The sequence below is a fragment of the Dermacentor silvarum genome, chromosome 4 (assembly GCF_013339745.2).
Source record: "Dermacentor silvarum isolate Dsil-2018 chromosome 4, BIME_Dsil_1.4, whole genome shotgun sequence".
Taxonomy (NCBI): Eukaryota; Metazoa; Arthropoda; class Arachnida; order Ixodida; family Ixodidae; genus Dermacentor; species Dermacentor silvarum.
In genome coordinates, this window is record NC_051157.2 from 225,624,653 (window position 1) to 225,648,246 (window position 23,594).

The following is a 23,594-nucleotide window of genomic DNA, read 5'->3' on the forward strand; positions in this document are numbered from 1 at the left end:
AGATGACTCATCGGTTCGAGCCGCAGAAGCAAAGCGACAGAGACGCGCAGTTCGAGGCGCTGGACACCTCCTTCGGTTACAACTGCTCGATGCGGCTGTGGTTCAAGGAGGATGTTTCTGCCGTGCCTCACACCAGGCGCTACTCTCGTTAGCTACTCTCTGACAGCGATGACCTCTCGATGTTTCGATTGTGCTCCTCGTGTCTGCATTCGGTTCGCAAACACCAAGTACCTAATATGTCGCCAACCAACGGCTACGAGTGCCCGCTCAAGCCTCCTCGCCTGTCCCTGCTCAACAACGTAGGTGAGAGGCTGATTTCCCGCAGTGTTCCGTTCATGCAGCTGAGACGACGACTAATGCACGGCGGAGGACCACACGGTATATTGTTACGTTGGAGTGACGGCGGAGAACCAGGCGCTAGCAAAAACTGTGAATCGCGAAACCATTATTTGGGCGAACCTGTGCCCAGGGTGATACTCAAAGCGCAACGATAGGGGGCAATCGTCGAAATTTCATGTGCGCATCAGCTATTGACTCACTGAACTTTCCAGCGTAGTCGCCGGTGCTCGGGTAAGTTCTGGAATGCACACCACTACTCTCGTCGCACACGGTATCTGATTGCACAAGGCGAGGCGACAATATAAACAATAGATTGAACCAGCGATAACATTCGAGAAACTTCCGACACAGAAAGGCCCGTCTTGCGCTGCGCGATAACTTTGAGCGAGGAGGCTTGAGCGCGCACTTGTAGCTACTTGGTGCCTACAGCGGGCACTTGTAGGTGCATATTAGGTGCTTGTTGTTTGCGAGCCGAATGCACACACGAGGAGCACAACCGAAACATCCAGAGGTCGTCGCTGTCAGGAATACAGCCTTCGGGAAAGACGAATAAGCACTTGTGGCAATGCCCCCCGCTTAAATATCATTGTCCCGATACGGCATACAGACGACGAAAGCGAAAAACAAAAGAGTACACGTAATAAAAAAAAAACCTAGAAACAAGGTCCCAGAGTTCCTTAGCTCGTGTATAGACTGACTACACTACGTGAACGACGTCGTGTGCGGCGCCGCTCTGATTGCGTAATGCCATCTGGCACGACCTCATGGTGCATTGCACCAATACGCAGGATCGTGTATGGTCCCAAGCACGGTGTAAGAGGATAGGTGCTCCGACGGAGCGCCCGCACTCGGGCGAGAGAGCAGCCACTTGGTGTGAGCGAAAGTGAGCGGCGCCGCTAGGGGCAGCACGTGTTCAGGAAGCCTTGGAGCAGCGGCACAAGAGTGGATAATTTACGACCTCCGTCAGCATTTAAACACCCATTCCTAAAGATATGCAATTTTTCGTTATTCAGACATGAAATCCTGAGCAGGTAGAAGGTTTCATGCCACTTACTGTCAAAATACCGTCATTTCCAAGACGAGAGAGACGCCTCGTCTGCTCGAGCAGATGGCGCGCTGCGCTTGCCGCTGCTAGGTAGCCGCTGCTCGCCGCATCGGAGTCAATCGGAATGTCCGCAGAAATATAAAGGGACGTTCCTCCAACCAAATAGAGTCGTTTTAAGCAGGCGAACGACATATATGCATCGAAATAAAGCACCTCTGCCATGCGTGCCCATAGAAGCACCAGCAAACCGAGCGAAAAAGTGGCCCCCAAAACAGGTGCTGCTTCTTGCGGCAGCGGCGTGCGTAGAATCACACGAAGTGGCCGCGCCTCGTGCTGCCGTTGGATCACCTGAATTCTTACACCGTGGTCCGAAGTTAAGTCGCTGTAACTTTTCACCAAGTTCACGTCGGCGTATTCGGGTCCAAATCCAAACACGGTCGCCTAGCTGGTATTCCACATAGCGTCGTCGAAGATTGTAGCGTCGGCTGTTGGTAGTTTCTTATATGCAGGCGGGCGAGCTGCTAGGCAGGAGGTAGGCGACGACGTTGTCTTCGTCGGTGATGTGCAGCAGCATGGCGTCGAGCGCCGCCGAAGCGTTCTTTCCGTAAGCTATAGCTTGAACCACCGTTACTAGAGGTAATCTAGTAACGTTGGCTTGAACAGCGTTGTTTCTTGCACTGCGTGTTGTAAGCGAAATTTACGTACGGAAGGACTGTCAGCGACATATTAGCGACATACATTTTATTTTTTATTTTTTTATTTATCGTACCTTACAGGTCCATTAAAGGACATTGAGTAAGGGGGGTTACAATCAGAAAATACAATGAATGGAAAAAGCAGTAAAACGAATAACATAAGTACATATCACGTGTGAAAGCAATGAACAAACGAATACAAGTAGAACTGAAATAAAATCCTGCCAAGACACTTATAAAGAGGTCCCGCAGTGCGAGAATAACAGAAACACTAACAGTGCAACAGTGACACATCATTATAGAGTAATTAGTCATACAGGGCGTGTAATTTTTCACGAAAGGCATCCCGGTTAGATAACATAGCGATATCATCGGGAAGGCTATTCCACAGGGTGATGGCACGTGGAAAAGCAGATGAATTAAACGCTTTAGTTTTGCCAAAAACGCGCTTGAAGCTAAATTTGTTATGAAGGCGGCTTGACGTGCGTTCAGGTGTGTGAAGTGGCAGAAAGTGTGACGTATCATTGTGAACGTACCGATGGAACAGACATAACAAGGAGATAGTTCGGCGTATATCCAGTTCTTGGAGTGAGATATCTAGCTTTAATTGGGTTACGCTGGTATGACGGGCATAATTACGAGAAATAAACCGTGCAGCCCTGTTCTGAATGCCTTCCAACATACTAATTAGATAACCTTGATGAGGAGACCATACAGACGAAGCAAATTCTAGTTGCGGACGAACAAACGAAAGGTAAGCTAATTTGCGCACATTGGGAGGCGAGTTGCGTAGATTCCTACGAAGGTATCCTAGTGTTTTGGATGCTTTAGAACAGATAGCAGATATATGCGTGCTCCATGAGAGATCCGGTGTTAGATGAACACCGAGGTATTTATATGATGAAGCTTTGGTAACCACGCTACTATTTATGGAGTAAGAAAAGTCGGAGTTAATGCGCTTACAACTAAAGGAGAGCACCTTGCATTTAGATGAGTTCATAGGCATCTGCCAGTTGTCGCACCCGTTCCAAATTAGTTCAAGGTCATTTTGAAGGGAAAGGTGATCATCAAAATTGTTAATAGTACGGAAAATGATGCAGTCATCAGCGAATAGCCTAACAGATGAAGATAAACCGCAGGGTAAGTCATTTATGTATATTAAAAACAATAAAGGTCCGAGAACACTTCCCTGTGGTACACCGGATGTTACGTCGCAAATGTTTGAAGAAAAGTTATTTACTACGGTAAACTGCTGACGAAAAGATAGAAAGTTACACAGCCACGACATTGTTAAACAGTCTAAACGTAGTGCGGACAATTTCGAAAATAGGCGACAATGAGCAACCTTGTCGAAAGCTTTGGAAAAGTCTAAGAAAACGCAATCAGTCTGTTTGTTACAGTTCATGTTAAAATGAAGATCCGTTGTGAGTTCGAATAACTGTGAGTCGCATGAGTAACCCTTCCTTAAACCGTGTTGCTTAGAGAAAAAAAAAGTGGTTAGACTCAAGGTGTTCATAAATATCTGACGCTATAATATGCTCAAGCAGCTTGCAGCAAATACAGGTTAGTGATATTGGTCTATAGTTTCCCGGTGTGTGCTTGTCGCCAGTTTTGAATATCGGCACAACCTTAGCCACCTTCCAGTCATTAGGCAACTGTCCAGATGATAATGATTGCCTGAAAATGTCACATAGAATTTGACTGGAAATAGCAGGGGTATTTTTTAATATCTTTGAATTAATACAGTCAATGCCTGATGAAGTAGAAATCTTAAGTCGATCAATTAAATTGGCAATGCCCTTCTGAGTGATCTCGATTGGTGTCATGAATGCAGAGATTTGATCAGGTACAAGAGGTACATTAGAAGAATCCTCAGTTGTAAACACAGAGGAAAAAAAACTCATTGAATACGGTTGGACATTGTTCTTCGGGAACGGGAGCGTCTCCTTCGTGTAAAGTGATGTTACTGGTAGAGTTACCAGGTGCAATGGCTGACCAGAACTTTTTCGGGTTATTTTTGATAAGAGAGGGCAAATCCTGAGAAAAATATTTATTCTTTGCAGTGCATAAGGCTTTTGAACCATGGGTTTCTGCTGTCGTTTTTTATGACAACTAAAGGAACGAAATTCGCGACGAGTTCTAGAATTTTACGTTTGAAAAGAGCCCAGTTATCGTCTACAGTCCGCGAATTAAACGATGGTCGAAATATAAGATTAAAGAAATTCTCAAGTTCCTTATTTATGCTGCTGTAGTCAGCTTTATTATAGTCGCGAATGGTTTTAATAGTGTTACAGCTAAAAGGTGAGGGAACAGCAATTTGGAATTGCAGTAGCCTGTGATCACTAAAACCATCAATACACGTTACCGGCCCTGTAGTCTCAGGTGCATTTGTTAGTACTACGTCGAGGAGATTAGTTCCACGGGTAGGCTGGTCAACGACTTGCGATAAATGATAGTCCAGTGTTAAGTTTACAAAGTCGGTGGAAACACGGCAGGAAGACGATAAAGCCGACCAATCAACTAACGGATAATTGAAATCACCCAGAAGGTAAACAATATCTGCCTTAGAAAGTTCAATAGCACAAGCTATATTATCATGCAGGTCTTGAACAAATGAGGAAGAGGCATCAGGTGGCCGATAGCATGCTCCTAACAGCAGTCGAACGGAGGAAACAACACATGTGACCCAAACAATCTCAATGTCAGCGCAAGCATTGATGGAAAAGGAAGGTAACGCACTTTTGACCGCTAATAGGACACCGCCCCCTCTTTTCCCTACTCGGTCACACCGGTAAATATTATAACCACAGTTATCTGAGAGTAGTTCTGCGTTTGCGACATCTGAATAAAGCCATGTTTCCGTTAATATCAAAATGTCAGGTCTACTATCATCTAGGTACGCGCACAAGTAATCACGTTTCGGCAACAAACTTCGAATGTTAGTGTACGATACAGATAACGATGGCGCAGAGCACGCTGGTCGTGTTTTCGCTGTTGCATGCGGGATTCTTTTCTGTAGCTATGTGGTTGATAGCACAACGCCGTCAGTGACATTGTCAAACATGTAGGTTTTACTATCCATGCGCATTTTATCCAGTGATAACTTGAAAGGTTTTTTGTTAGTCCTAGCAAATTCAATTAGTTTTCGCCTAGCCTGCCGCGTGGCGGGTGAAAAGTCTTCCCGTATCGAGAACGTGGTTCCCTTCAGTTTGTGTGCAGCGGACAGAATACCTTGCTTGTCTTTGAATGAACTGTACTTTGCAATAAGTGGTCGGCATTTTTCGCTGTGAAATCGGCCCAATCTGTGTACGCGTTCAAACTGAGAGCTCACTGCCGTCACGCCGAGATGCTCAGAACAGAAATTAATTACTTTCTGCTCCGATGCGGCCCAATCTTCACCTGGGCTATCGCTTATGCCAAAAAAGAGCAAGTTGTTCCTTCGGAGACGGTTTTCCGTATCGTCGCATCTAAGCGTAACTGAGCGCAGGCGGTCACATATTTCACGCAACTGAGTGCTGGGCGCAGCACATCCGACGGGATTGATGGAAGCGACAGTTGCCTCAAGCGTTTCGACTCTTCCAGAAAGTAGACTAAGCTTGCTTTCCGTTGCCTCTTGTTTTTCTTTAACACACTTAAGTTCGTTAAGTATGGCGGCCTGTCCAACTTCAAGTCTGCGCATTGTTTCTAAAACAGACTCAAGTGTAGGCGTAATCGTGTCATGTTCGGGCCCGGGATTTTCTTCCACATCACCGGAAAGAAGTAGAGACAGGCGTATTAAAGAGCGGCAGGCACTAGACAAACACCTCAGTTTTTCACAGAGATCGTGTGGGCACGACACCGCAACCAGATAATAGTTGTTAGTTTTTAAACAAGAAGCACCCTGCAGGTAACTAACCTGTAAGTACAGCAGCGGTGAATTTCCCATACTGGTAGCGGTGTCGTGCCCAAAGTGGGTGGCCGTAGCTTGCTGCTTATATTCTGTGATGGAGGCGTTGATAGGTGACGTCGATGATCCGGGTTGCCAGCCGTTCTCGTGAGTCGTGTCTAAACGCAGCAGGCTTAGATGAGCCACCGGCAGAAGAATGGGCGTACCACGTACTACGGGGAGCGATCCTTGCGCATACGAAGGACAGGCGGCAAATAGGCAGCAACCTGTAAGTACAGCAGCGGTGAATTTCCCATACTGGTAGCGGTGTCGTGCCCCTAACATGTCGGCGAGCATCTTGTTTAGGCCTTCCGTAAGACCATTCGTCTGCGGGTGGTAGGTGATGATGATGCGGTGTCTTGTCTTGTTATATTAGGTTAAGGGCCCCGTGTCGCAGAAAATCCGGTGTCGGCATCGCTGTCCGTGAGCCAAAATTTTCGTGCATATTTAGGTACATGTATTTGCCACGCCTTGCTATACGACATGCGGTATATGCGGGTTTGGCAGGAGGCTTGAGTAAGCTCTGCTGTCAAAGCCGTTCCCCGGTCACTGATGAGGATTTCTGGGGCCCCATGTCGTAGCAGGATTATCTCGATGAGAATGTGGCTAGTTCAGCCGCACTAGGTTTTGGGTGTAGCGGTTCGGTTCCGGCGTAGCGACGAGGCCGTCGGTGGCGACGACGATCCCCCGATGCTGTCGTCTGAAAGGTCCTCATTAATCCATCCCAATTAGCTGGAACGGTCAGCAAGAAGATTGAATATAGGCTGTAGCATTCCCACTGGTGATGTGGTGGCGTGGAGCCGAGTTAGAACACCCGGCTTCTAATCTAAAGGTCAGCCTCCTCCAGACCACTACATATTCAGGCATGCAGTGGCGCCTGACACCAGCAAGAAAAAACAAATATATATATATTCTTTTTAGGGGCGAAGCTCCTCAGGGTGTGGGTCTGTCCCTCCTCTGTAGTACGTAGTAGTAGTAGTAGTAGTCGTCGTCGTAGTAGGTAGCCACGTCTACTTTTATAAAAGAAAAAATTCCGAAAGTTGTGCCCGTAGCGCGGGACTCCTCGCTTCCGAACTCGCGGCGCTAGCCACTACGCCACGAAGCGCACATGGACACACGCACCACGATGACAATAAATACCCAACATTAACGAAAGACTGCGCGTTTCTAACGCGTTTGTGCTAGCGCGTTACGGCCCGTGTAAGAAGCTGGTGTAAGACGCTGTAACCTCTCCGCCTTACCCCCGTATTCATAAACGCTCTTCGACTTGAACTTGACTTGCCACCGCCTTGGGCAGCGCGTTCGAAACGCGTTGAAGGCGGCGGCAAGTCAAGTTCAAGTCGAGGAGCGTTTATGAATACGGAGGGTATACTCTCTCAGCAGTCATGTGATGGCGTCGGCAAACGCGGTGCACGTTCCGGCATGTGTAAACGGCTGCGTAAGACGCTGTGGCCTCTCCCCCTCACTAGAGAGTACTGCACGTTTGTAACGCGTTTGTGCTAGCGTCCCCTTAAGCGGGAGATGGTGCAATTATAATGGAGGGCGCTGTTATAAAATAGGAATGGCGTCACATATGGCGCGTGTCATTGGTGGAAGTCAATCGTTCGATTTAGTGCGGCGAGACTGGGCGAATTACACGGAAGATTCACGGTTTACCGATGATTCCCTGCGGAGCTTCGCCCACTCATCATCATTCACCCCGTGGATATGCGGTGTTTTTTTTTTTTTTTTATCACTCGCGCTCGCGCGACATTATATGTCGTTTCATATTTGCGTATCGTTAAAAGGTTTCAGAAACGCCACCCTCTCTATACTAAAGTGCACATGGAAATGTAAGGCAAACGACGGAAAGTCGTCGCACAGTTGACAGAGCAAAGACGTCAGTATTGTTGGGGCCTTTTAGAAATACAATGCATTGAATATTTAATAAGCAGCAGTCTTTAACGCAAAAGCGAAAACTGCCACCACTGCATTTCTATAAAGCGAACAGTGTAAAGAGCTGCTCTTCAGCGAACGAACGATCAGTGGACATTGCTCACTGATCTCAGTTGAGATAAATGGAACTGTCACTATGCGTTAAAAAAAATGAAGTGTACCACATTAAGCTCTAATGCGCTTACCGAGAACTATATAAAGCAAACTAAGTCATTTAGGAAACGCAACGACATTGAGGTTTATTTTATGGTGATCAATTAAAATATATCCACTTATCATGACAGCCTTGACCAAAGTGCAATTGGCAGAGCAAGCTGTTGAATTGGTGATATACAACAACGGCTAAGTTGGAACCTGAGCACTATGCTTGCCTATTGCTCAGGACAAGCCCCTTCAGTTATTTATAATAGTTACTCGTCACTTTCTACTGATAATGAGCTGGGCATATGTTCAACCACCGAAGATCACTACACATTCGTATGAAACCGGACAACAATGACACAACAGGACAGTGCGTTTATTTATGTCATAGCCATGTGTGGTTCATTATCGCTGCAAAGCCTCCTGCCCGGAGTTGGTTTCCATTTGTCCCTTTTGTCCGCGGAGAGGAAAGAGGAGGACGCAAAGAGCCAACCACGTACAAAGACGTAGTGGAATAATTACAGAAACGGGAGACAGAGCTTGCCCGAGCCACACCTCAAGTTAACGAGGGAGCAGCAGACAACATATAGGCAGACAGAGTCGTTTCCCCACCCCCGACTACTAAAGCGCATGTACCCGAGCCAGTACGGGCAAGAATGCCCCGCGTGTCACGAGCCAGGTACACTCCAACACATGATAGCAGAATGCAAATTTAGCCAACAACACCCACCACTCCTCATCAATCCTAACCCCAACATGATCTCCTTATCCATCCAACCCTTGAGAGAGCGATGGAAGATCTTGCTGTCCAGCCTCGCCCTGGAAGACTAGTTTTGACTCGTAACCAGGGGCCAGGTTCATCTTGAAACTGCAGCGCGCACACAAGAAACGAGGACAATAAGGCGAAGGTGACAGACAGGCTCTGACTCGCAACTCAGTTTATTATTGCGATAGCAATTATATGGACACTCAAAAGCAGATTTCTGCCGTCGGCGTCGCCGTCGCCGTCGGCGTCGCCGTCGCCGTCGCCGTCGCCGTCGCCGTGAGGTTCCGTATGACGTCAATTGGAGATGAAATCGTCGCCGCGCGCCGAACGCTGTATGTGCGAGTGAAAGGGCGCGAGGGGCGCGTCTTTCACGGGGAGTGAACGCACGGCGGAGAACAAACGCGCGTTCTGCGCCGTGCTCGCTTAAGGGCTGCAGAAGTAGGCGTCTCTTTTCTCCTTTACAATCACCATATATGTAGAGCAAACGCGCCTTCTTCGGACGCGCGAGAGGCCGTGGGGGAGGGGGAGGGAAGGGAGGCGACGTTTAGCTGCGGCACCAAGTGCCTATTTATATCAGAGGCTCCAGCAACAGTCACCAACGCCGCACGCATTTTGAGCTAACGCGGGCAAAACGCCGATGGCGTCGACAACAGTTCTGCGTGTTGTTGCTACCAAAGCCGCTCACCTTACTTCGTATGACATTGCTGTGTTGCTATCGCATTCATTGCTTCGCCCTTAGGGCGAAACTGTGACATTTTTTTTGGAAGGAAAATACACACACATATATATACCCAGTCTGACTAAAGTGACCATGTCCAAGAGCATGCGGAATATAAATAAAAATAATAAAGACATATTGAATATATATATATATATATATATATATATATATATACAGAACTTCTATGTATCTTAACAACATCAGGTGGTGCTCAAAAAGGCAAATTCTTTGTCAGTTAGGCTTATAGATGGCTCACTTCCGCACATATCAGCACGTTTTTTGATATGGAAGGCCTCGGATATTTCGCGTGTTAGTTTGTTTCTATGAGTAAAGAAAATGATGGTATCGGAAAAGATAGGTTTACAATGACAGCTTTTGCAATGGTTGGCTAGGTGTAAGTGGTTATCTTTGTCGGGGGAATTTAGGTGCTCGTTTAGACACTGAACGGAGATAGCAAGGAACGTGCAAAAACAGCAGACAAAAAGAAATGTCGCGATAAAGCCGCGTATGACAACATGAGCGCACTCTGCGCGGCACAGTGCTTCCGCGCTTCAAGCACAGAAGACTGCGCAACAAAGCGTGCCAGCGCCGCGTATTGTTATCAACGTGTTATCGCAAGTTAGCAATACGGTAACTGTCCCGCTGTCTATCTGCACACTTGCCGTGAGCCGCTTGCCACGCCTTTCTGGGGCGCGTCAAGGGCGTGCCTCCTCTTTCGGGCATTATCTTTCTATCCTCCGTCGAATGCGAACAGGGCACACGCGGTGCATTCTTGCACCTACACTTTCCTTCAATCGAATACTTTAAAATACAACAAATAAAATAACGAACAATTTATTTACGAAAGTATCGGTTTTTCGTTTTGAATGCCATAACCTTCTGATAACAAACGGTGATCGAGCGAATTATTAGATTTTGCACTTTTTTGCTGCGAGTGGCGACAGTGAGGCGACGGCTTACAAACGGATACATTCTAGAGAGTCGCACGCACGAGGGAGTTCATACGGTGAGAAGTCGCCAGGGGCGCTGCAATGGTATATTCGATAAAGTCAGTCATGACAATGGTTTGTCCATTCCCTGTCTATTAGGAGAATGGCAACGCATCGCCGTGGCATGGCTGTTCACCGCAGGCGCTTCACTGAGGCCATTAAGGCAGCCGCTTTACCAACGAAAAACGAGACTCTAGCCATAGAGAGGGGAGCAACGGCTGTCGCTGCAAAATGGCTGTACGGTACCAGTTCATTTCTGTGCGCGAAGCCTCCGTGATGCATTGTGAAGAAGAGCGAGCTGCCCAGCGTCACAATTAATTGCTTTTCATCGCTTGCCCAGTGAAGGTGCCTCTGTGCGCACATACGCAATATTTTGAGTGTGTTGTGCACTCCAAGGTGCTTGCAGATTGTTTCTGCTGGAGCTAACTGCGATCGCAGATGGATATCGTAACGACACCGCAACAATCGCATTTTGGCAGGTGAGGGCTCTAGTGTGCAGTTATGAAATGACACTTCGAACGCAGAAAGGTATTGCAACTGCTGAGTGTGCAGAGCTTGTGATGAAGAAATGTCATCGTAATGTGTCTAGAAAAGCGAGCGATGCCCACGGTCAGCGACACTACCGCTCCGATACATAGCCGATGACAGATCAGTCATCTCAAATTACAGCTGCGATACGTTGTCATTAGGAAAACACTCCGTACTCCTCAGCATCGTCGTCTGCCACGGCGCATCGACACCTTGCAAGTAGCTACAGTGACGTGCCGATAATTATTTGCTGTGTGCTACGTCGCCACAATGCAGGCAATGAAACCATGTTGTGGGGCCGTCACAGCCAATACCACCTATATAGCACAAGACCTGTTCACTCCGATCCATGACGGCATGCTAGCTTGCCCGACTGCCATAGAATCTAATGGGGACGCTCCCGAGTAAGCAACAGTGATTTTGGCGTCATCGCTTTCGTCAAGCCAGCCTTGGTAACGGAAATTTCGCGCCATGTATCGTGACGTTATGGATCAGAGTGAACAGGCCTTCTGCTATCTAGGTGGTGTTGTCACAGCCCGAGAAGAGATACGTGTATATATAAGCCAGCGATAGTCGGCGCTCAGTACATCGCCGATGACAGTGCGTTGTGCCTGTTTTATCTCGGTGGTCAAGATTGTTGATGCCTCTCTGCTCAGCACCGCGTCGCTGTTGCCGAACAATAAGTTGGACGTGGCTCAACTGTGGTGGGTGCGCGCACAAGAGTTACATGCCTCGCGTGGGGCGTGACCTATGGTTTTAATTGACAGGCGAACTCGTACCAAACTCGTACATCGCGAAACCCCCCTCGAGTTGAACACGGGAACATGGCAGCGGCAGCAGCAGCCTGTGACGTCGCATCCAGCGACAGCAAGCGTCAATGGACCGTCGGGACCCGTTCACCTACATAACCGACGTAGAGTTTCATCTACATTTTCGCCTTTCCAATACGTCAGTGCGCTGGCTGTCTAGCGAGTTGGGCGAAGGCTCTCGTCTGCGGAGACAGCGTGGCGGGCAAATTATGCTTTCGGAGCACAGATTGGTCTGACTAGGCTGCACAGGAAGAGTGCGATCGCTTCGGCTCTCTCCGGCTTCAAGCGCCGTGCGTCCACCGTGTCCCAGCGCCAGGCCAGGTCCGACGGCGTCATCGGAGTACTGGGGCACCTGCAAGCACCTAGGGTTCCAACCGGACCAGGCAGCCTGTGGTTGGTTGGTTTCATTGTAGTGGTCACATTGTACAGGAAGACTGAGAATGGACGGCAGGCTGCCTTCCGGTGCAACAGGTGCCGAAAGCAGTTTTTGCAGTTACACGGTACCGCTGCACTGTAGGGGCAGAGAGGCGAAGGAAGTTACTTCGCCAACACGGACCACCTCGGCCGTGCGAACGTCCACCTCTTTAGGCGGAATGTGATTTGGCTCACGTACTGCGTGAGCAATAGCGGAGACGTGTGGCTGTTGAAGGAGATGACCAGCGACTTGTTTCCTTTATCCAAGCATGCCATCGCCGATTGGAAGAACTACGCCCGTGAGGTGGACGAGCTGTTGGCGCGACCTCCACTCGTGGACCCCGGGAAGATAGCGCAATTTGAGGAGTGGCTTCTTCGCGGCAAGCGAAAGTACACTCGAGGTCGCCTGTTGAGGGGCGACAACGTTCCACCGAGCCACCAAAATTACGGCAATGTTAAAAGATTGTGCACCATGGGTCTTCAGCATAGTGTGCGCTACCACAGGAGTGCTGCGACTTTTCAAGGTCGACCGATGAGACGAAGCCATTATTGCAGCCAATGTTCAACCGGGGGCCATTATTCGCAGTAACGCATGGCTCGCATAGAACTGTATTCCAAATTTAGTGGATGCTAACGAGGCGAGCCTCAATCTGCTCTTGGAGACAGTCAACCACAGCGTGAAGTTTGTGGGCCCCATCACGAGCGTTCAAACGCAAAAAATGGAAATTTATTGTCAAAAAGTGAATCGCCCCCACGTCAGTGGTGGTGACAGGGTAACTGTACCGCTGCTGGAGTTATTCCTGGCATAGATGTGGTGGTAATGAATTAACCACCACGTACGCTGCAAAGACCATTTCTTGCGTTTGTTAGAATCCACGGATCGCTCGGGCTACCCAGTATAAACACTATTTCCTGCGGTTAGAAGAAATCGCTCGGTGCTAGCCCGTATGGAGGTGCATCACAAAGTAAAAAAAATAATAAAGCGTAGTTTTCTGACCCTTATATGAGTGTTTTGCGGTATTCCTGAGTGCTTACGCGGTAAGCGCGCGGCAAACCACTTCTGCGCTAGCCGACACTCACTTCGTCTTGCAGCCTTCCTTTAGCGCGAGCAACGAGCGATCTGTTGAAAGCCCAGTGCGAAAACTAGCGCGCACCGATCTGTGCTCGGAAATGCTCGCGCAAGCACGTAGCGAGCCGCGCCAATCCAACTCAGATGATGATGATGATGATTTATTGGCATCCCCTTTGAAACGGGGCGGCGACAAATAGTCACCTAGCCTGCTTGATTTAATCAGGTATACTATACATGTTCTTTATCTAGCATTTTTGTATACCTCCCATTATTTTTCTTTTTCAAAAATGTACCTTGTACCGCTGCCTATGATTTTAAGAGATCAGGTCGTATCCATTTTTTCCTGCTTTTTTTCCACCAGTACTCTAATCGTCTCTTGCTCATTTCTACGGCTGATCTGTTTGTTTCCTTCCACTTTAAACCCAAGCGCTTCTGGGAGTTGCACGTTACCTACGGTTCTCGCTGGGTGGATCCCGTCGCATTCCATTAGGATGTGTTGAGTGGTCTCTGGATCTTTACTGCAGCATACACATGTCTCATCTAGTTCCGAATATTTGTTCCGATATGTTTTCGTCCTTAGGCAACCGGCTCGAGCCTCAAATAGCAAGGCACTGCCCTTTGTGTTATCGTACAGATTTTCCCTTCAGATGATGATGATGGTGATGATTTATTGGCATCCCCTTTGAAACGGGGTGGCGACGAATAGTCACCTAGCCTGCTTGATTTAATCAGGTATACTACACATGTTCTTTATCTCGCATTTTTGTATACCTTTTTCAAAAATTTAGCTTGTACCGCTGCCTATGATTTTAAGAGATCAGGTCGTATCCATCTTTTCCCTGCTTTTTTTCCACCAGTACTCTAATCGTCTCTTGCTGATCTCTACGGCTGATCTGTTTATGTTTCCTTCCACTTTAAACCCAAGCGCTTCTGGGAGTTGCACGTTACCTACGGTTCTCGCTGGGTGGATCCCGTCGCATTCCATTAGGATGTGCTGAGTGGTCTCTGGATCTTTACTGCAGCATACACATGTCTCATCTAGTTCCGAATATTTGTTCCGATATGTTTTCGTCCTTAGGCAACCGGCTCGAGCCTCAAATAGCAAGGCACTGCCCTTTGTGTTATCGTACAGATTTTCCCTTCTAATTTCTTTCTTCTCATTCTTGTAAATCTCCATTGTCCTTTTCGTTTCCATTCTTTGCATCCAATTCACGGTCTCTATTTCTCTCACTTTCTTTCTGATGACCCCTGGTTGTCTATTTACAGTTTCGATTATCCTGTACTTGGTTGCCAACTTCCTTGACCTCTTCCTCCATTCTTTGTCCACGCTTTTCATGTAGAGATACTTGTGCACTTTAGCCGCCCATTTATTTTCATCCATGTTCCTGAGCCTTTCTTCAAAACTAATTTTGCTTTGTGCTTCTCTGACTTTCATTCTTTCATTTTGGGGCGTCGCCAGAGCTCGTGAAGATCCCGAGTTTCGCCAAACTCGGCGCATCCTGCATAGCACCCCTGGAATATTGTCCGTATATAAATCTCACAGCTTTTCTCTGGATGAAGAAAGATGAAGAAAGATGAGCGTCCCCTGGTGGTATAACGCGAAATGTATTAAACGGCATATTAGTCTAATGCACATTCAGTGCACATCTTGTAAACATTAAAATGCTTATAACCCACATTAATGTGACTAACATTATCGTACAAAATACATTTGTTTTATAACTTGCTTGTGCCTGTAATGCACTCGGTGGAACGACAAACAAGTGAAAGAAGGCACGACCATGCACTGACCGTATGATCACGTGAGCCCCAGTTTGTCGACCGCCCATATGGCAACGCCCAAGGGTTGATAGCCACCCAGAGTGAATCTAGATAAACCAATGAAACTGGAGGCGTGTCGACGGACAAACTTTGTCTTGTTACCATTAGTTCTTTCATTTTGGGGCGTCGCCAGAGCTCGTGAAGATCCCGAGTTTCGCCAAACTCGGCGCATCCTGCATAGCACCCCTGGAATATTGTCCGTATATAAATCTCACAGCTTTTCTCTGGACTCGCTCGAGTTTCATAATGTCCTTTTTAGTATGCGGGTCCCAGACTTCAGCAGGATGTTCTAATTAAGATCTCACTATTAGCCTGCAGGCTAATATTTTAGTTCTTATAGGCGCGTGTTCAAGCTTCCTATTTACGAACCACAGTTTATTTAATGCCGCGGAGTTGCGGAATAACTTCGTCAGTTCTTTCATGGGCAGTTATTCCAATCACACTGCCCTGTAGTATCGCCAGTACTTATCATACCACTAACACTAATCGCCGTGATTGTGAACAAATTAAAATTTTCAGAGACGATATTATGTGACCGCAATACAACGCGGCAGTCGTCGCCGTAAAGACAAATTTCGCATTCGGCCTCAACAGCGCAGTACTAAGGGCGCTTTTGGGTTCGGATTTGGTTGTCTGGCCCCATGCCTGAAGCGTATATTTCTTTCAATCCCTTCTCCCCCTTCCCCAGTGCAGGGTAGCCTACCGGGCTCAGCCTGGTTAACCTCCCTGCCTTTCCCTTATGACTTCTCTCTTTCTCTCTCTCTCTCTCTCACTTGTGTAGTGCAGCAGCGGCCGTTCACGGTCGGATGCTATCTACGCAGATACGCCGCTTCAGGAGGTTAGGAAGCTCACGAACAACTAACGTACAAAATTGTCAAACTTCACCACGACGCCAAACAGAAAGGTCACGAAATTATTTTCCAATGGCTACCTGGCCATTGCGGGATCAGTGGAAACGATCTCGCTGACAAAGCTGCCCGAGAGTCCCATCAAGGACAACACAGCGTTCCCATTCCTCTTTCCAGGACAGACGCTGGAAGGCAGCTTCGTCGCCTGGCACGCAAGCTCTCTTTAACAGAGTGGAACACCCCAAATATAAGGCGCACCAGGCTAGAGCACTGCACGGGCCGATTTTTGCGGCCCGGGCCCGGCGCGGGCCCGTTTTTACATTGGGCGGCCCGCCCGAGCCCGATCAAAACTTTTATGGCGAGACCCGGGCCCGGCCCGGGCCCGGAAATAATCTACATTACCCGCCCGGCCCGGCCCGCCACCCCTTTACCGTAAGCCCGAGCCCGGCCCGAGCCCGACTCGAACGCGGCCCGAACCCGGCCCGAGACCAAAAAATACATGTTTTTCAGAGTTGAGAAGCCCGAGAATAGCTCGCAGAAAGCCCGAGCCCGGCCCGGGCCCGCGTCAAAAAACCCGAGCCCGGCCCGGGCCCGGATCAAAAAGCACACGCCGCGCCCGGGCCCGGCCCGGGCCCGTGAAAAAACTCCTCTACCCGGCCCGGCCCGGCCCACGGGCCGGGCCGGGCCCGGGCTTTCGGGTAAGCCCGAGCCCGTGCAGTGCTCTACACCAGGCTACACGAACTGAACCGTTCGCTCCAACTCCGACCTCCACCCGGGATTCACCGACGTGAGGCATCGCTTCTATACCGGCTGTGGTTGGCAGTGGCTTTCACGAAGGCGTACTGTGCTTTGATTGGAATGACCGAAAGTGCCACGTGCGACGTCTGCGGCAGCGAAGAGAACATAGAACATTTATTGTGTCACTGCGATCGATTTCAGCCGGAAAGACAAACTTTATCGAACGCATTGCGACGACTTGACGATCGACCGTTGTCTGTGCAGGTGCTCCTTGAAGACCGTCCCCATCGCTCGTCGGCCCACAAAGCTGTGAAGGCACTGTTGTCTTACTTGAGGACGACTGGCCTATGTGAACGCCTTTGAATTGATCAGGCTCTCCGCGTGCGTGCGCGAGCTCACCGTGTCCTTCCTCCCCCCCCCCCTCCTCTCTCTATCTCATCTTTCCCGTCCCCCAGAGTAGGGTAGCCAACCAGACGCATTTCTGGTTAACATCCCAGCCTTCTCTTTCTCTCCTCCTCCTCCTAGGAAGAACATGGCGGCCGACGGAGGTAGCTGTCGCTACTTAAAAAAGAGCAGAAAATCTAGGGACTTTAATTTGCCGTTCGCGAGATTTCCTTGCCGTAGACAGGATGGGACCGGGACCAATTTGTGCGGCAGGAGTACAGAAAAGTGACCGAGGAGTGGTCACTCTGGCACCGACGGCAGCCTCACCGCCGCTGATCATTCGGCGCGCCGATATCGTCGCTGGGCCTTCTCCGGCTCACAAGAAAGCTGACGCTCACAAGCCGCAATATTGTCTCACCGTTGTTGTCGCTCTTCGCTATTATTATACACAACGAAGAAAATGCGCTGACGTTTGCGGCGCTGTCGGCTGCGATGCGGGCACAGCCGAGCCGGTCGTGTGCCGTCGGTAGCCGTGCTCGTTCGTGTTTAAATATCGTTTTATTGCGATAGCAATTATATGGACACTTCAACCGGATTTCTGCCGTTGGCGTCGCCGTCGCTGTCGCCGTGAGGTTCCCTATAGATAAAATCTTCGCCGCGCGCCGTATGCCCGAGTGGAAGCGTGCGGGGACGCGCGCTATCACAGAGCGCGAACGCACTCAATCTCCCACGCGAAAGCAAGGAAGCGGGAAGCCAGCGCCGGAGGGAGCGGGGGGGGGGGAGGGGGCGCACTTCTACTCTGCCAAAAACCGCGCTCGTCGCTCACCCGCACCGTCTCTTATTTCCACACGGCTCTGACCTTTATGCGCCGTGCATTCGCCGCTCAGTTTCCGTTGAAGCGACAGACAGCACGTACCTTCGCCGCTGCGGCGTATGCGCTTGCTGCCAGAGTTATGACAGTCGTTGTCTGCAGTCATTCAGTGTTTGTCAGTCGTTGTCTGCAGTGCAGTCATTCAGTGTTTGTTTGTGCGCGCTCACACCACGCTTGTTCAATCAGTTAGTAATAGTCGGGCCACATTTTCCAACGCACGCTACACATGCAATGCTGCCCGGATCGGCAGTGCAGCGCTACAGGTGTGTCCCTTCGCACGCGCTGCCCACGGGGAAGCGCTTCTCATCAACACCACCGTTTCACACGCGCCTTCTCGTGGTCATCGAGTCTCTCTTCATGTCGGTCTACTTACGCCGCAGCACACCTGCTTACTTACTCAGCTCATGTTTACTACAATTCATATTGCTACCAAAGCCGCTCACCTTACTTCGTGTGACATTGCTGTGTTGCTATCGCATTCATTGCTTCGCCCTTAGAGCGAAACTGTGACATTTTTTCATACAATGTACAATTTACGCGTCACGTTATCTAGCGGAAAGTATTTTGCTAGGAACAGAAGCTGCAGCCGATGTTTACGTCGCCGGTGGCGGAGGCGCGCAGATTCGCGGTTGTTGTGCGGCGGGCGGTGCGCCGGCCGAACGGTCGTCTACCTCGGACACCTTTCGCATGGCAGACGTTCTACGGCACTAGAGGCCGGCTCGCCGTTACGGCATGTTTGCCGCTAGCGTGGACGTGCCTTTATAGCGAGTACGGCAGCTGATGGTGATGGTATTCATGCTATGTCACTGGTGTTACGTTTTTCAAAAGTACAGACAACCAGCAAAACACTGTTTATTTTTGCGCTAGAGCTACGGACAGTTTCTATCAAGTTTTAAAACTACAAGCAGTCCTTATGAAGTAAAAACAATTGTTCTGTTAGTGCAACATTTTGCAAAACTGGCCGGCTCAATTCGGGGCCAAGGATCTGGCTACATTGCGCCACGCTTGAAATACGTCGAAGCCGAGAGTCTCTTGTAATTGAGAGCCAACATCAAACCTCGTTGAGCGTCCATGCTGCGTGCCGCCGCCCACAGCGAAAATCCGTCGATAATCGGTTCCTTGTGGTTGGGCCTTTAAGTTCGCGTTGAAGCGAGACGAGAGAGAGCGCAAAGGTCACTTTGCCCGCTGCTGCTGGCGCGCTTTCTGCAGCGTTTTCACAGTGATGTTCCGCAGTCATCGAGCGAGATGTGTTCATGTTTACTTGTGCACGCGATACACCGTGCTTGTTTATCTGGTTAGTAAGCGAATGTTTACAACTTTATACAGCCCATTAAACTACTATCCTTGCTTCGTATAGCTCTCTACTAATTTGCTATCGCAATCGATGCTTCGCCTTTCGAGCGAAACTGCGACTTTTCTAGATCTAGAAAAGTTGGTCTGGATACCCTTTCTCCCAGTAGAACGTGTGACAGGCATGTTGAAGTAGTGCGATGTATTTGGTCGTCTTTTTTGTTTTTCTTTTTTTTTTAGGTAATCGTGACGTGGGGCCCTAGAAAAAATGTTCGCAATGTGTTCGCAGCTCAAGAACCTGTGGTAGAGCGGATATTTTTATTGGACACTTGTATTCGCTCGCTTTATTTAACTTCTCTCGCTTTCATCTAAAGTTATCCCTCTTACCTTAGTTTTGGCTGCCGTGCCTAAAGTTGCCTTCATATAGTGTCTGGCTATCTTCTAGATTTACCTTGGAGCGTCCGCATCAAGGTGTTGAGGTTTTCGGTTTGAACCTGAGCTAACCAGGAAATGTTTGGCGTTAACGAGGCACTTAAAAGTAATATTGCAGAAATAGCTTAATTCCTAGCTGCTCCAAGCAGGAAAATTTCTGTATGTCATTGACAAGACCTAAATGGTAGGAAAATCCTTGTGGCGTTTTGCGTTATCATCGCCCTTGAATACCGAGAAATTTTGTAAAGGTGCCTTGAACCACTGGCAATGCACGTGGATAGCTCTCGCTCGGGAGACATGTAAACGGTCAGAACTGAAACCTCGTGCTCATTCTTGCTACTTGAGGCCAAGAGGATGCCGTGAGGGTGAGGACCACGTGGGCCACTTTCTCATCTGGGATCTCTCCGGCATCGATCCGTCGGGAGCTTCGCACACATTGCTAAAGCGCATCAACCCGCTGTTTTTTTTTGAGAATGCAGTTTCCCCGTTCAGTGAGGTACACCAAGTTGCTGTGTGCAGCTTGTGCTTCTCCAGCAGGAGCGAAATTATCGTGTATGAAGAAATTATCGCGGCAAGTGTGCGTTCTATTCGGATAACACGGACGATAGCCAGATTTGCACTTAGAATGGCCACACATCATTTTTCATTCGTCGTACATAACCAGAAGTAGCAACACGCGCTCTGGAACACTACCTGAAAAGACGAGAAACGTCTTTCCATATGGCGTCTCCACCATTTCGCACCACGTTCGCCTCGGTTACCAACAGTGCTTCAAGTGACGTAGCAGTAAGCGCTCCAACCGGACGCTTAAATTACTTCTGCGGGAAGACAGAGAGGTCATTTTGTCGGTACATTTTTTGGCAAGGGCTAAACGAGCGCACGTGCCGAATGGCGGCGCTGATGGGTTCGGTCGTTTTCTGCTTGGTTGGGCGGCCGAGGGATCCCGGGGTCCGCAATTCATGCCATTGCCACCTGCACACAAATGTGGAATCGCGACCACGGGAAAGTGGTCCATACTCAAGAAACCCTTCGAGAATCGAAATCCTCGCTGAAAACTTTGCCAAAATGGCAACCCGCAAAGCTTGTTTCGTATAATATCTGCACGCTGGCATACGTTCTCGCGTATTTTCGCTGCTATGCCGATGCCATATAAAAAGGTGAAACACTCGTGCGGCAATATTGGCGCGAGCATAAGTTTTTACACGGAGTACAGGACTCTCGAATTATAGACAAATGTGTCACCTAAGCCTGCACGGCAGCGCAGCCTCCAAACTTTCTTTCTAGCTTTATGTTTTCCCACCTCCAAACAACCTTCTTGAAGCATAGTTCTTATTTCAAGTTCTTCGTATGGCCACAACAATGATGCAACAAGACGAACCACTACAAGCATCCTCTGATTACGACTGTTGAGTTGCTCTGCATCTATAATTAGCAGCGCGATGACCGACGTGGGAAGCGAGAGAGAAGTGACAGTAAAGAGTGCTGACTTGCAACAATGTTCGTAAAGGTGCACTTACGCAGCGCTCTCCAGACTTGTGAATTTCAAGCGCTTCAATAATTTGTCTAGTTTGTTTGCTTTTGTGGTGACTGATAATTTGTGTGCCATCGAATAAAGGTTTGCAATGATGGTCTCAGCAGTGGATGCCGAGATGACCAGAAATAGAGTTAAAAGCCTGATTATTGTGCTCCTGTAATCGTTCATTGACACAGCGCCCCGTTTGACCAATGTATTCGCGGCCGCAGATAAGAGGAATGTTGTAAACAACACCTACTGCGCATGTGACAATAGTGGAGACACTGATTTATGCGCTTGAAGATGGAGTCAGCTGTGAACTGTAAACACCATCATAAAGTTTCAAAGCGAAATGAATTTAGTTCCTCGTTATCCATTATCCGCATAGTACAGCACACAATCGGACTTCTTGTGAAGGCTTGTATTCGTGAAACTCTGTGTCCTCTCGAGACCCTCCTCGCTCTCAAAGGAATGTTAGCGCACATTTTGGTGTCCATCTTGTGGCCAATTTCCGCGACCGAATCACGCTACACCATGCATCGACCATATCACGCGCTATGCTTATACGGCGGCAATACCTGCTACAACGGCCTTGCAAGTTTCATGCGTCGCTTTCTAATTGTACGCCATGGGATATTATAACGTAAAACTATTGCAATCTGATGCTGTTCTATTATTGCCCTCCGCGATAGGTCAAAATTATTACGGTAACGCCCACTGCGAATGTGACGACGTCTCTGAAAAGGACGTGCACACACTGCTTACGCATGGCAAGGCCAAACTAAAGAATGCGTCGGCCCTTCCACTCCATGAAGAACCAGCGAAGCTGGAACGGGGGCCCCAGTGTTCATCCCGAGGGTTCATTAAAGTATTTCTAAATTTTTAGGTCACACAGATGTTCGGCTGCGACGTAGAGAACGACGTCACTACATCAAGCAACAACATCAACTTCGTAAACAAATGACGACACAGAAGGGAAGTGATAGACATACACTTTGTTTCCACATACACATTGCTTCCGCGTACGAATTTACATCACGGAATGATAACTACCCAGATCTCTAACATAGTTAGACAGTTTAAAAAAATTCCGAATACACCTTGGAAATTCTAAAGTGTGCTTGGCGAAAGCCTTGTGGTCAATCCACTGCATATACCATGTTGTACATGGCGCCCCAGTGGAATGGCCACAGTGTTCGCCGATATCCCTTTGAATTACCTAAGGGTGCTTGTAGTAAATGAGGGACTCTCTATACATTCTATGTGTCTTTATTCATGGTCCCGTTCATACATTCATTGCACTGTCGCTGCGGCCGCTTTCGTTGTGCTTCCCTGCCTTTGGTACCCGGTGATCTAATCAGCCGCCGTTGGCGTTTCCGTTCTGCCTCCCTTGCTGACAGGTTCAGTCGTCGCATGCGCATTCGCTCCTCGTTCTTCTGGCGTTTGGTGTTGGGGGAATTCCGAACCGCTTGGCGCGGACTCACTGGGCCGCTTCGGAATCATGCGTCTCCCTCACTCGACTGCAACGAGACGTCTGGCGAAGGAGCGGCGGTGCAGTTGCCACCGCGCGCGCTCTCGTTCTACCGCTACTGTGTGACGTCACGCTTGCTATGCACAGCTGCGCCCCCCACCGGCGTCCCGGTTGCTAGGGAGGGGAGGAGGTTGGGCCGCTACGCGGAGGACAGGCCACAGTTGGCACGATACCAGCGCACGGATGGACGCGACCGCGAGCATGAGCCATTAAACGCTTTCGCCTTAATATATTAACAGCGGAACTGTCTAAGCCCAGCGTTAGTCCGCAACGTGCGAGCAGCAAATGTAGGCCGATCCTGGCGGTTGTGCAGAAAGAGTCCAAGTGGTTCAAAGACCTGTGAGCTAGCGAAGCTGAGCCTGGCTAAGTCTAGCTAAGCATGGTTGGGACTACTTAAGGTTCGATAGCTATCGATGACTGACTGAGCTATCAACAAGTTATCAATAGCTAAACAATAATCGATTAATAATCAATAAATTCTGGAAAAAGATGGGGAGGACTGGGGCTTAGCCTATCCCAAAAGCCACGACTAGCTAGGTGCCATCAGCTCCGCTGTCTCTTTAGCATTGCGCCTCCAGTGCAAGATAGGCTAATTTTTCCCAAATGAAACAGCACACACTTATATAGCCTATGCCGGCACGCAGTGAAGCAAAACGAAGTGTGCTCACGTCGTATTTCATGGGCTGCCGCTTGTTTGCAGCAAATGCAAAACTGCCTGACCGGAAGTGCAACTCGGTAATCGAGATCTCAATTCATCTCGCAGCGCAAATGGTAATGGAAGCAAGGC

General features: G+C 48.9%; 1 protein-coding gene across 1 annotated transcript in view; it reads left to right on the forward strand.

The window, feature by feature from the left end:
- Positions 1 to 23,594, forward strand: part of LOC119451010 (prothoracicostatic peptides) — a 367,379-nt gene that overhangs the window by 199,323 nt on the left and 144,462 nt on the right. The window lies entirely within an intron of this gene.